Source organism: Serinus canaria, chromosome Z (genome assembly GCF_022539315.1).
Source record: "Serinus canaria isolate serCan28SL12 chromosome Z, serCan2020, whole genome shotgun sequence".
NCBI classification, from domain to species: domain Eukaryota; kingdom Metazoa; phylum Chordata; class Aves; order Passeriformes; family Fringillidae; genus Serinus; species Serinus canaria.
The window spans coordinates 24,429,588-24,443,677 of NC_066343.1; positions in this window are offsets into that span (position 1 = coordinate 24,429,588).

A 14,090-nucleotide genomic window follows, 5' to 3' on the forward strand; every position below is an offset into this window, starting at 1 on the left:
AATCCATATCCACTGGCTTCAGTGGGTTTTATTGCAAGGAAAAGCTGCCTTGGTCTGTGGAGTTATTTCCATGAGACACTGTGCAAGCCCAAAGGTCTGACCACAGATGATCTGGGACTGGACATCTATGGCCTGTGATCGTACCTGGTAGCACCCCCAATTAGCCATTACCACTTTGCTGGTAAGGCACAGCACTCCTGAATCCTCAGTCAGCATCGTCTTCCAGGCTGTCATCTGGACCTCTTCCACTTTAGATTTCTGCACATCCTCCCTAAGCTACAGTTTAGGTTTTGTATAATCTTTTATTGAGATTTTTATTCTGAAGTTCAGCTGTCTGTCCACTGTGTTTGGCCATGTCTGAGCTCCTCTGTTTCCCACTTCTGGTGTAAAGAAACTGTTTACAAGAACCCCAGGAAACTGAAACACTCAGGTTCACACCTAAATCCTTTAGAACTCCTCAGTTTCATATGCACAAACAAGCTGATGGTGGGTTTTCATAGTATTTCTAGACACATAGAATCATAGAATGTTTTGGGTTGAAGGGACCTTAAACGCTATCTAGTTCCAACACCGCTGCCATGGGCAGGAACAATTTCCACTAGGTCAAACTGCTCACAGCCCCATCCAGCCTGGATTAGAACACTTCCAGGGATGTGGCATCCACAGCTTCTCTGTTCCAGTGGCTCCCACTCTCACAGCAAATAATTTCTTCTGAGTATCTAACCTAAGATTACCCTCTTTACACTTGAAACCATTAATTCTTGTCCTGTCACTACATACCCTTGTAAAAAGTCTCTCTTCTGCCTTTTTGTGGGCCCTTTACATGCTGGAAGGTGTTATAATTTCTCCCTGGAGCTTTCTCGTCTCCGTGTTGAAAATCCCCAACCCTCTCAGTCTGTCCTTGTAAGAGAGGTGCTACAGCCCCTGCTCCTTGTCATGGTTCTCCTCTGGACTCATTCCAACACACCAATGCCCTTATCCTGAGGACCCAAAGATGGGTGTAGCATGCTGCGGGGGGGTCCCACCAGAACAGAGCAGAGAGACAGAATCCTCTCCCTCTCCCTGTTGGCCATGCTGCTTTGGTTGCAGCCCAGGATATGGCTAGGTTTACAGACTGCCAGCACACATTGGCTTATGGTGCTGCCAGCACTCAGCATTGCTGGGTCACGTCCAGCCTCTCATCTACCCCAAGTCCTTCTCCTCAGGGCTGGTTTCAATCCATTCTTGGTCCAGTCTGTGTTTGTGCTTAGTATTGCCCCAAGCCAGGTACAGCACCTTGCACTTGGCTCTGTTGAAGTTTATGACATTTGCATAGGCCTCTCTCTTAATCCTGTTCAGGTCCTTCTGGATGGCATCCCTTTCTCTACAGCCTGTTGACTGTACCACACAGCCCAGTGTCACCAGCAAACTTGCTGAGGGTGCACTGGCTCTGTCACCAACAAAGACACCAGTGGCCATCCCTGAAGAACACTACTCATCACCGGTCTCCACATGGACATAGAGCCAGTGATCACAAGTCTTTGAATGCAACAATCCAGCCACTTCCCTATCCACCAAGTGTTACATGCATCAACTCCAGCTTAGAGACAAGGATGTCACGTGGAAGAGCCTAAAATGCCTTGCAAAAGTCCAAGATAGATGATGTAAATCATTCTTCCTTCATCCATACCTGCTGTAACTCCATGGCAGAAGGCCATATTTGTTAGTTGTGATCTACTTTTCAGCAAAGCCATGCTGTCTTCATTGCTTTCACTTCAAAAATGGAAGTGAAAACCATTAGAATGACCTTTAACTTCTTTTAGCGCTGTGTTCTGCCTTACAGCTCCCTGAAAGCTGAATTGCTGTCTTCTTACAACCAGAGTTCCCTTCCCTCCACTCACACTGAGATGCTAAAAATTGTCTAAGAAAGCAAATAATCTGGCTCCTTTCTTTTTATAACAGTGCATTTCCCTTCTCCTCAGGTGATTGATAGGGTGTGCTTACAGATCTCTTCCACAATTTGCTGCTAGTGAACATGTATTCTTCAGAAACAGTTAACTTGTTATTTTCCAGCATGTATTTTGTGATATTGAATGGGAATCAACAGATTTTTATTACCAGTCTTATGCCAAAAGCTCTGTGGAATTTTACTGTGCTATCACAGTGTGAAGACAAAGCAGTTGAAATGGGACCATAGGTGAAAAGTTTTTTATAAAGCAGTATGCAGTAGTTCTCTTTGTAAAAGCAATTCACACCACTAGTGGTACAACTAAAAGCAAACTTCTTCTCTTTCTTGCAAGCAAGACATTTCCATGATAAACTTTTTGTTAGTCTCTGTTACCTACTTTTGTGTAGTGTCAAAAGGATTATTTATTTTTTTTTGCCAGTACAGCTACATCTAACTGAGCTGTGCTCAGCTATAGGCACAAACAATCTTCCAGATTCCTTAATCTACATCATTCATGGCAGCAAAAGCTTTTTTCAGCATTGAGCATGCCAAAGTAACAGGTAATCTCACAGCTGGGCTGTTTGTATTTTGACTGCGTTTCCACACTGCAGTGTGGTATGGTGTCCTCATCTCCGCAGTGGTGAGGACAATGCTCTGTGTTCACTTTGTGGATTCTGCATGCTTTAGCTTATGTATGTAATATACAGAAAACCGAGGGAAAAACATAGAGGGAATAGCTATGCTATAACCTTCATAGTAACATATCTTAAAATAAGTTGATATATGGGGAACACTGATTGTAACATCTGCACAAATAAATGCAGATGGCTAGAAAAAATTGTGACTAAGCCAAGTGTCCACAGGTAATTTCTTATTTCTGTTTGGTATCTCACTGATGCAGATCTTAAAATTGTTTTTAAGAAAGACAATCCCACAGAAAACCAAAACAAAAAGCTGACATAGAGTCATTACCTTCTTCAAAGTGAAGTTTTTAATAACTCTGTAATAAATTACCAGTGAGTACAACTAGCATAAAGGCTAGGCTGACAAAAATCTCACTACATAACGTATTAACTAAGGTGCAGCCTTCCCTTTGTACTTTCACATACTCAAGCATACGAAGAACTAAAGGGCCAATGTAAACATGAAGATTAATTAAGCAGACTCATGCTACATTCTTCCTTAATTTGATATGCTGAGGCTAACTGCAGACAGGGGCAGACTACCTGTGCCAACCACAAAACTCACTGTTTCCATTTCCCACTGCCTTTGAAAATGAGGCATTTTTATTTCTACCAAATTTTTTTGTACATCTTTAAACCATGCAGGCTCTTAATAAATGTATCTTATTTTGATTCAGTCCGAAGCATCAGATTATGAGTAGCCATTTATGCAGAAGAAATTATACATTCTTTAAATATCTTTTGAGCCATCTAGTGTTCCCGGCTTTGTAATTTTATTCAGGAAGCCTTGTAATTTTCTTCAACAGCTCTTTAGCTGGTATTCTCATAACTGTGGGAGTTATGGTGTTCCATAACTATGGATCTCGACTACAGGATGGGCAAGGAAAACAACAACAAAAGAAGCATTTCTATGGGGTGAAAAACACCATAGGAAAAGCATTTCAGCATTTATCATGCCGTCAGCAGCAGGGAGAAGTAGGGCTGTGATATAACCATGCACTTCTTTATGAAGGATGTATAAGAAAACACATTTCAAAGCAGGTAAAAATGGGGTACTCTATTTCAGCGAGACTAAGCAAAGCTGGCCTGCAAGACAATGCAAAGGACACTGCTGGGTTTCAGCTCCAGCTCAGCTGTGTCACCTTGGGCAATTATTTCTATGCACATTCCTCTGCTGTATTTTATCTGTCTGTACTGAGAACTCCACAAGACAGACCTTTTTCCCCACTACTTTCAAGACAACTATCTGTGAAAATGAGCCACATTGCTAGCACAGGATAGGACTATTCTAAAGTACCAATGATCATTGATCATACCAGCTTTAATATGTCCATATGAGAAGGACCTAAATCTTGGGGGAAAAGTATTCAACAAAGGCTGAGAAATAGTGTCTCTTTGGAAAAGAAATTTTAAACAAAAATCAGGGTACCAGTAAAACCATGTTTCCCTAGCTTTAAAAGAAGGCTTGCAGCTTCAAACAATATGTTCATTCAAACACACTTAATTATTAGTAATATTCATCAGGACTGTTGCTGCTGTGTTGTACAAGTCTTAACAGAAATTAGCTTCAGCAAGGCTTACATTGGCATGTTATTAGTGCCCATATGCACTGCACTGTTAAAGACCATGCTAGAGGTTGAATATGTCTCCAAATACCTGAGAAATACTTCACAGCCTAAAGTGTGCATACTCCTCTGTTGTGCTGTAACCAGAATAAGACTTTTCAATTTTACTAATTACTTTCTCTAACATTTATCTTGTAATTCTAAAATCTGTGAAGGAGGCAGTGTAATGCAGCATATCAGTTCATGGTTCACTGTTTTGCAGATCTTTCAGGACAGAATATTTGTTACTCAAGTAGGTGAAATACACTTCAGATCTTCACAAAATTATTATTTCCCTTGCTTAGTGTGTATTTAAACATTTTGACAGTGAATGAGGTTTCTTCCCCATTGCCATGATTCTGACCCCAAATGCTACCATATTTAAATCTTATGTCTTGGAACCCAGCTTAGGCTTTGAACCTACAGAAGGATCTTCCACCCAGATGAAAGCTCAATTTCTCTCTTCTTTTACCATCTCATTGCTTAGGAGATGCAGACATGCAGCCTTATATTGAATGGAAAGGAAAAGGAATGGCTGGAGAGCAGCTGTGAAATAGAAGTTGCATCTCTTCCATCCTTCAAACAAGTGTGACTTTTGTAGAGCAAGAATGTCTGACTGTGCCCTCAGTGTCATACTGGAGATCAATGAAGAGCAACTCTACCAAAGCAGCAGGACATTTGAATGTCTTAACACTTTTCATACAGATAACTGGCCTGAAATAGTTTTATTCACAGCATCCTTACGAACTCTTTTAAAGAACTCCAGAACAGCACTAGTGTTGGAAACACCCTGAACAATTTCTTTTTACTTGCCTCTGACAAAGACACATGCCCATCTATAATGCTCTGTCCCAAGGAACCATTGAGACAGATCCAGCTCCCTTCTGGGAACTTAGCAAGAGTTAGACAAAAAAAAAGTAACAATTTGGCACACTCTGGGTTTTGTTCTTACTCAAGGTTGTGCTAGCAGGAATTAACAAGGGTGCTTACTACAGATAAGGTATGACTTTGTTCTGAAGTCTTCAAGAGTGAGGTGAAGCACAGGTCAATTGTAACACTAATCATCTTGGGAGAACACAATTTCATAGGTAAAGAAACAGGTCAGCTATATTTTCAGTCCTGTTCATGTAATATGTGCTAGAAGTACCACTGGGTTCTGAAATACTGACTGAACATTGGGAAAACTGGACTTGACCCTAAGTGTGCACTGTTTGAAAACATTAACTTTTTAACAGGGGTTTGTTTGTTTGTTTGCTTGTTTGTTGCATGTATGCACGTACATCTACTGGGGATTTAAACAAATGGCAAGGTAACAAGAAACAACTGACTTCAGATGAACTGTGAATCTGGTCCAAGCATGCAAGATTTACCCTGAACATGTCTATGACTATTCTTGCATGCACAAAGGTCTGGATATGTGGACTTACTGAATTTCAACGTTAAAATATTCACAAATATGAAATAAGTTACAACCATAAGGATTCTCTCAAAACCCCTAAATACTAAATATTAGTATTTAATATTCTTTAAAATAGTATTATTGTTAAAAAAGGTCTTAAGTAGTTTCTTTAAAATAATGACCTCTGGCTGGAGTTTTTCAGGCGACATTTTCAAGTATTCCCTTGTGAACATGAGAAAGTAAGATAAACCATTTCTCTCTGTCTCTCTGAGTTTACAGATATGCTACCTCGGTTTTAGCCACCTTCCCTGCCCACTGCTGCCAGGTACTTCTTGGTCACTTTTACAGTAATAATACAGAACAACTTATGGTTAATTAACTCCTTTCTGACACAATACTCCTTCAAGCTTTCTCAAAAATAGTTCTTATTGATGCAACTGATCACATCTTATATTCTACAAGTTCTGGAAACACAGTTTGAAAACAGAAGTAGAAACAGAAACACACTTAAGGATTTAGCCCAGTGTCCCCAACACAGAAATTAACTCTTTGCAACTTTGATCCAGTATCTCATAGAGCCTGAATTAAGTCCTTGGATCTCAGTACAAAAGACTTGCAGAATTAGGCTCTGGTTCTTAAAGTACTGTCCTTACCATAAATCAGATTAAATGACTTCCATCCAGTGCATGATATAAATTTAAGTTCTATTTATAGCCAAATACTACATTTTTTATTTCTTCAGACTGTAAAGGGCTCTTGATATCCCAATATATTATAACTGAAATAAGGCACATCCTCTAAATCTGAAGTCTTCATACTATGGTCAAAGGATTTTTGTACTTGAAAACAATAGGGAATAAATATTACCAGGTACTCCTACTCTGTCCAAAAGGAGGAACACAAAAAAAAAATGCTACAAGAAACATATAAAGGGACCATATACAGCAACTTTTTGACAAAGTTTCTCTTTGAAATGTTGTCAGAAATTTCTGAGGAGCAATAGGACAACACTGGTGGATGAAGGGGAGTGGAAATGGGTCCCTACTTGGAAAGGTAATAAAAATTCCTCCTGATCCCCATCACCTACCCAGGTGTCACTTCAGAATAGGTATGAGGTTCTGGACCTAGAGGGTCAGCCAGAGGATGTAGAAGAAAATTATCTGCCCAGTGAGTCTCCCAATTACGTTTCTGAGGGGAACAGAGGGCCCCATATGTCGACTGGACCCACCTCACATAGAGGTCTGCAGCCTCCCTGGGACCTGGGAATAGGATATTACCAAGAGACTCCCTGGGCTTATTCAGCCCTCTGATTATTACCCATGGCTGATACTCCAGATTGGCAGTGACGAGATTCAAAAGAGGAGTGTCAGGGCAATTAAAAGAGACTTTAGGCCACTGGGACAAGTAGCTGATAGAGTAGGAGTGCAGGTAGTATTCTGCTCAGTCCCTTTTGTGCAAGAGAAAAACAGTAAAAGGAGTAGGAGAGCCCCCACTGTCAACAAGTGGGTTAAAGGTTGGTGTCTTCAGCAGAATTTTGGGTTCTGTGATCATGGGGCAACTTTTTCAGCACCTGGCCTGCTGGAACCAGCTGGGCTCCATCTCTCTGTTAAGTGCAGAGGGAATTTACCTTATCAACTGGTAGAACTTGTGAGGGCTTTAAATTAGGTTTGAAGGGGGAAGGGGATGCAGCTGGGCTGTATGGAAGCACTTTAAACTAGGTCTGAAGGGAGAAGGCGATGCTGCTGGGCTGTCTGGAAGCAGGCCCAAGGGTCCTAAGCCTGAGTTAGGGCTGAAGTCAGTAGCCCAGCTGAGGTGCATGTATACTAATGCACAGCATAACAAACAAGAGGAGCTGGAGGCCATGGTGCAACAGCAAAGCTGTGATGTAATTGCCATCACAGAAACATGGTGGGATGACTCACATTGTTGGAGCATTGCACTAGATGGTCACAAGCTCTTCAGAAGAGATGGGAAAGGGAGAAAAGGTGGAGGGGTGGCTGTTTTTATATTAAGGAGGTTTTTGATGTCACGGGTATTGAAACTTATGAAGATGGAGTTAAACGCCTATGGGTAAGAATCAAGGGAAGGCCAACAAGGCTGATATCCTTCTGGGAGTCTGTTATTGTCCACCCAACCAAGAAGAAGAGGTGGACAACTTATTCTACAAGCAGATAGATACTGTTTTAGGATCATCAGCCCTTGTTCTTGTAGGTGATTTCAACCTACCAGACATCTGCTAGGAACTTAATACAGCAGAAAAGAGGCAGTCCAGGAAATTTTTAGAGTGTATGGAGGACAACTTTTTGTTGCAGCTGGTGGGTGGGCCCACCAGGGGAAGGACTATGTTAGACCTGCTTTTTCCAAATAGAGATGGGCTGGTGGGAGATATAGTGGTTGGAGGCCACTTGGGCCAGAGTGATCATGAAATTATAGAGTTCTCGATAGTTTGGTGAAATGAGGAGGAACATCAATAAAACTTTTACATTAGCCCTCTGGAGGGCAGACTTTTGCCTGTTCAGGAGACTTAGAGAGTTCCTTGGGAAGCAACCCTTAAAAACAAAGGAGTCCAGGAAAGGTGGGCGAGCTTCAAAACAGAGATCCTGAGAGCACAGGAACAGACTGTCCCTGTGTGCCAAAAGATGAGTCAAATGAGGCAAACATCCATGGATGGGCAACGAGGTTTTGAAGGAACTGAGAAATAAGAAGAGGATGTATCATCTTTGGAAGGAGGGTCAGGTCCCTCAGAAAGTATTTAAGGGGCTCGCTAGGGCATGTAGGAAAAAAACTAGAGAGGCCAAACTTAGTTTGAACTTAATTTGGCAACTTTTGTAAAGGATAATAAAAAAATGTTTTTACAAATATATTAATGGCAAAAGGAAGGGTAAGACCAATCTTTATTCTTTACTGGATGTAGGAGGGAACTCAGTAACTGCAGATGAGGAGAAGGTGGAGGTGCTTAACAGCTTCTTTGCCTGAGTCTTTAGTGGGAAGATGGCTTGTGCCCAGGACAGCTGTCCTCCTGGGCTGGTAGATGGTGTCAGGGAGCAGAATGGTCCCCCCATTATCCAAGAGGAGGCAGTCAGAGAACTGCTGAGCCACTTGGATGTTCCTAAATCTGTGGGCCCAGATGGGATCGATCCCAGGGTGATGAGGGAGCTGGCAGATGAGCTTGTGAAGCCACTCTCCATCATTTACCCACAGTCTTGGCTCACTGGTGAGGTTCCAAATGACTGGAAGCTGGCCAATGTGACCCCCATTCACAAAAAGGGTGGGAAGGAGGATCCTGGTAATTATAGGCCAGTCAGCCTGACCTCAGTACCTGGTAAGGTAATGGAACAGTTTATACTGAGTGTCATCATGCAGCACTTACAGGATGGCCAGGGTATCAGACCCAGCCAGCAAGGGTTTGGGAGGGGTAGGTTGTGTTTGACCAGCCTGGTCTCCTTTTATGACCGGGTGACCTGCCTAGTGGATACAGGGAAGGCTGTGGATGTTGTCTATTTGGACTTCACAAGGCCTTTGACACTGTCTCCCACAGCACACTCCTGGAAAAGCTGGCAGCCCACGGCTCGGACAGGAACACTCTTTGCTGGGTTAGGAACTGGCTGGATGGCCAGGCCCAGAGGGTGGTGGTGAACAGTGCTGCATCCAGCTGGGGCCTGTCACCTGTGGTGTCCTTCAGGCCTTCAGGGGTCTGTGCTGGGGCTGGTCCTGTTCAGTGTTTTTATTGATGACATGGATGAGGGGATTGAGTCTTTCATTAGTAAATTTGCAGATGACATCAAGCTGGGAGTATGTGTCAATCTGTTGGAAGGTAGGAGGGCTCTGCAGAGAGACCTGGAATGGTTGGATGGATGGGCAGAGTCTAACAAGATGAAGTTAATTAAATCCAAGTGCAGAGTCCTGCATTTTGGCCACAATAACCCCCTGCAGCACTACAGGCTGGGGACGGTGTGGCTGGAGAGTGCCCAGGCAGAAAGGGACCTGGGAGCACTGGTCGACAGCTGGCTGAACAGGAGCCAGCAGTGAGCCCTAGTGGCCAAGAAGGCCAAGAGCATCCTGGCCTGTGTCAGGAATAGTGTGGCCAGCAGGAGCAGGGAGGTCATCCTTCCTCTACAGTCAGCCCTGGTGAGGCTGCACCTTGAGTGCTGTGTCCAGTTCTGGCCCCTCAGTTTGGGAAGGATGTCGAGATGCTTGAGCGCATCCAGATGAGGCAACAAGGCTGGTGAGGGGCTTGGAACACAAGCCCTGAGAGGAATGACTGAGGGAGCTGGGGTGGTTTAGCCTGGAGAAAAGGAGACTCAGGAGTGACCTTATCAGTCTCTACAACTTCTGAAAGGTGGCTGTAGTCAGTCAGGGAGTTTGTCTCTTTCACCAGGCAGCAACTGACAGAACCAGAGAACACAGTCTGAAGCTGCATCAAAGGAAATACAGGTTGGATATTAGGAAAAAGTTTTTCACAGAAAGAGGGATAAGTACTGGAATGGCCTGCCTGGGGAGGTGGTGGAGTCACCATACCTGGACGTGTTTAATAAAAGATTGGATGTGGCACTCAATGCCATGGTTTAGTTGAGGTAATAGGGCATGGCTTGGACTCGATGATCTTGAAGGTCTGTTCCAGCCTAGTGATTCTGGGTGTGATTCTGTGTGTGTGATTCTCCGGAAGGAGCAAAAGTAAAAGCCTAGGAGGATGGTGGATTGATTAATTAGTCTGTCTTATCCAGTCAAACACTGGCACAGGCTTCCCAAAGATGTGGTTGATTCCCCAAGCAAGAGGCATTTGGAAAATGCCCTTAACAAAATGCTTTAACTTTTGGTTAGCTTTGAAGGGGCCAGGCAGTTGGACAGGATTATCTTTGCAGGTTCCATTCCATTCCATTCCATTCCATTCCATTCCATTCCATTCCATTCCATTCCATTCTCTCTTGTTGCTTATCTGGAATACACTCAGGACTCAGCCCTGTGGGCCAGTTGCTGGGCAAACACAGAGTGTGTGACTAGCCTTGCCCTGAAGAATGGGCAACCCAAAGAGGAGCAAGAGTTGCATACAGGAAAGAGCAGACAAACAATGCAGTCATTAATAGAGCTGTTGTAACTCTTATAAGGTATGAATTTGACAGATGTTCATCGCCTTTTAATAGCATTATCAGAGATACCCAACTTCCCCAAATGAGCATCTTCTCCCACCTGTATTCGAGTACAGTCATACACAAAGTTGATTAGTCATTCCTTAGAACAATATGAGAAAAATGAGTCATCAAGAAAGAAAAAAGAGAGGGGAAAAGCATTCTCATTAAAGCCATGCCAAATCTCTATTGATCGGTTCCTATTCCCCACACTCACTTCATCTTCTGCTAGATTATTACCTTTTTGTTAGCGTTACTAGGTCAAGTGTCTGTAAAGTGGGACTAATCTGAGCTGGCAGAAGCAGTCTTCTTAAATAAAACTAAAGACACTTTTTTCATATTATTTTCTAGTTCAGCCTAAAAGGCAAAAGAACTCCACTTCTCATGTTCATTTTGTAATTTTCTTTTTTACCTGACAGTTAAAAAAGCAGAAGAGAGCTATAGTGGAAATACATCTTCACATAGGCCGATGTAGCCTTGTAAATCTGGCAGGAATATGGATGGCTTCCTGAACAGAAAGGACAGGTCAAAAGATCATTCAGGAGAGTCTATGAACAATTTGGTTTATGAAAGAAAGCCTAGGTTTAAGTTTACAGTACACACTCTTACCAGCAGCAATTAAAAGCTCTTCCAACGGAGGAGGCATAAGACCAAGACCAAAATTACCACATTTGGTCTCAGTCCTTCAGCACTTTTCTAGGCTTTTAGACCATGACCTGAAAAAACAGATACTATGCTACAGCCTAAGACATTTTGGCATAAATAACTTAGTTTAGAAACTAGGTATTACTTAGATCCACAGGACGGCAAGTAGAGAGATTAATCTTCAGTAATCACGCATATGCCCTGACCTGTTTGTGACCACATATGACCAAAACACTCGAGCAAGCTTCAATTCAAACTCTGCAACTCTGTGAATTCTTTTGTACCAAGTAATTTCAAAGAGTTGTGGAACAGAACTGTTAACTGTAGTAAAAAAATACATACAAGTAACACAGTGCAGTTACAAATGATCCTTGTTCCAGATGTCCAGAAATTAAACATACAGCAGCAGTTTCCCTGGCTTAAACTCCTCACCCAGTCATGTGTATGCAGTTACACGTAGCTATTTACAAATTTCATGTGAGATAGTGCTTCTATATCTGTGAAACAAAGCCTATAGAGATAGAAATAGTAATTTGCTAAGTACAATGTAGGAATGAACTCTAAAATCACACTGGAGCATCCTAAGGGACAACTAACCAATGACAGATGTATGAAATAACAAGGTGTGAACATGATACTCTTTCAAATTAATCAAAGTCTGTAAGGGACAATATGAATACTAAAAAAATTTAAATTATCAGTTACCTATCAAAACCAGATTATTTGAATATTTGGAAAGAAAAAAATAAGTATTTAGTATTGCTAAAAAATATAGTATTTAGTATCTAGTATATCTAAAATATAAGTATTCTAGATTCATAAAATAAAGATCTGTTTCAATGGTTAGAGCCATGCACTGATAGGAAATTTGGTCCATTAATGAAACTTGCTACTATAAACACTGGAAGAATGTCAAGAAAATTCTTCAGGGAGAGAAAAAAAAAAGTGCTGTGTGATAATGATATTCCACTATAACAGTTATCAGCTAATTGGCCATCTTGGAAGCTCTGCTGTTTCCCTGACACTTCCAAATATGCTACAAACAAAGCTTACCACTGGAGGGTATTGTTATGCCAAGCTGTAGAAGAAACGCTCCTGGAGGTGCTAACAAATTTATTATACAGGTGTAATGCCAAGATGTAGCAGGAAGGCACATGAAGGAGGCAACAAACCTGTTATACCCATGAGGAGCTGTTCACACAATGAAGTACAAAGGCTTCTTTATAGAAAAGATGTGATCATTTCTCCATTATTAGGCAAAGCAGTAACCTCAGTTGAATAAAAATTGAGAAAACATATAGAGTTTTCCAGAAGATAAGGTGTACCAAAAATTCATGTCACAGAATGTAAAGACGTAAGTACAATAAATTAGTCTGCCTCCTAAAAAGTAGACACTTAAAACAGGCAAGATAGATATTTCTCTTCAGTCAACAACCAAGTCAGCTAAGAAACCCTAGGCCAAATGATCTCCAGTATTCACAGTTTCATTACCAAAATTGTTACATCCTGAAGATATTCTCATTAGCTACATTAGCTACATCATAACTGTAAGTACTGTTAAAGTACAAAGCAACTAATGCAAACAAGCCACTTCCATCTGGGGAAAAAAACAGAGTGAGAAAAACGTGAGACAGAGTCTTTTGATGTTATCCAGAAGGCTTGGGGGAGGAATCTCCTTCAATATATGATATCACTACTCTGTGTCCCATCAGGGGAAAAAAAGTAGGAATATTTCTTCATCCAAAAGCAATGTCTGCTTTTCCAACAAACATTCTTCTCAAAGGAAACTCTGACCATTAGTTTTCTTCCAAACAGCCCTTCACCATTAGAGAAGATGAAAACTTTCTTCTGGCTTCTCTTCACCCGATATCCCATCTTCTTTCTGCCTTTGAAATAAACAGAGCCAACAGGAGAGTCCACACCCAGTACAACCCTGTCAGAAACCTTGATGACAAATAGCTTTTGGTTGCCCTGACAAGCCTCTCCCAGAGCTGACATCTACACCTTCTGACTGGAGTCTCCATTTAACCTCATGGCTGTGCCTTCAGTCTCTGCTTATCTACATCATAGGCACACCTGCCCCTGCTGTGCCTGAATCATTGTTTGGATTCCCCTGACTCTGGTTCCAGGGGACAGCACTGTATTCCCAAGGTCACTGCCACAGCTTTGTGGCTGCTCTCCTCAAATCTTCTTTTGGGAAACAGCCTCTTCTTGCTGCTACCTGATCTTTCCCTGATGAAAAGACAATTGCCTTCCTAAAAGATCCCCCACTTGTCCTTACAAATAGGTTGGTAATTTCTGCCTCTGCAAGCCCTCCTTAATAGCGGTCCTTAAATGCTTCTCCAATCTGTCACATCCAGTAACATCTAATAGGTTTGTAAATGGTGGCAGTGAGTAACTCAATTCAGCATAAAAAACTGCAATGGGAAACAAGATACATAATTTCCCTGATCATCTCCAAGAATGCATTGTGAATTAGAGGGAGAACATACCAAAATTTTTGATGCACCCTTAAAACATATCACCTCATTAGTGATGCATTACATACATACCCAAGATTCATTGTGACTGGGTCCTGGGAGAAGGGCAATGAAAAGGACTAAGAATTAGATCTTTGCTGCCATACTCACTGCATGGACTCCTATTAAATTTTTCAACTTTTTTTGTCTCAAGAGACAGATACAACAGGAAGTGTTTGGTACTGTC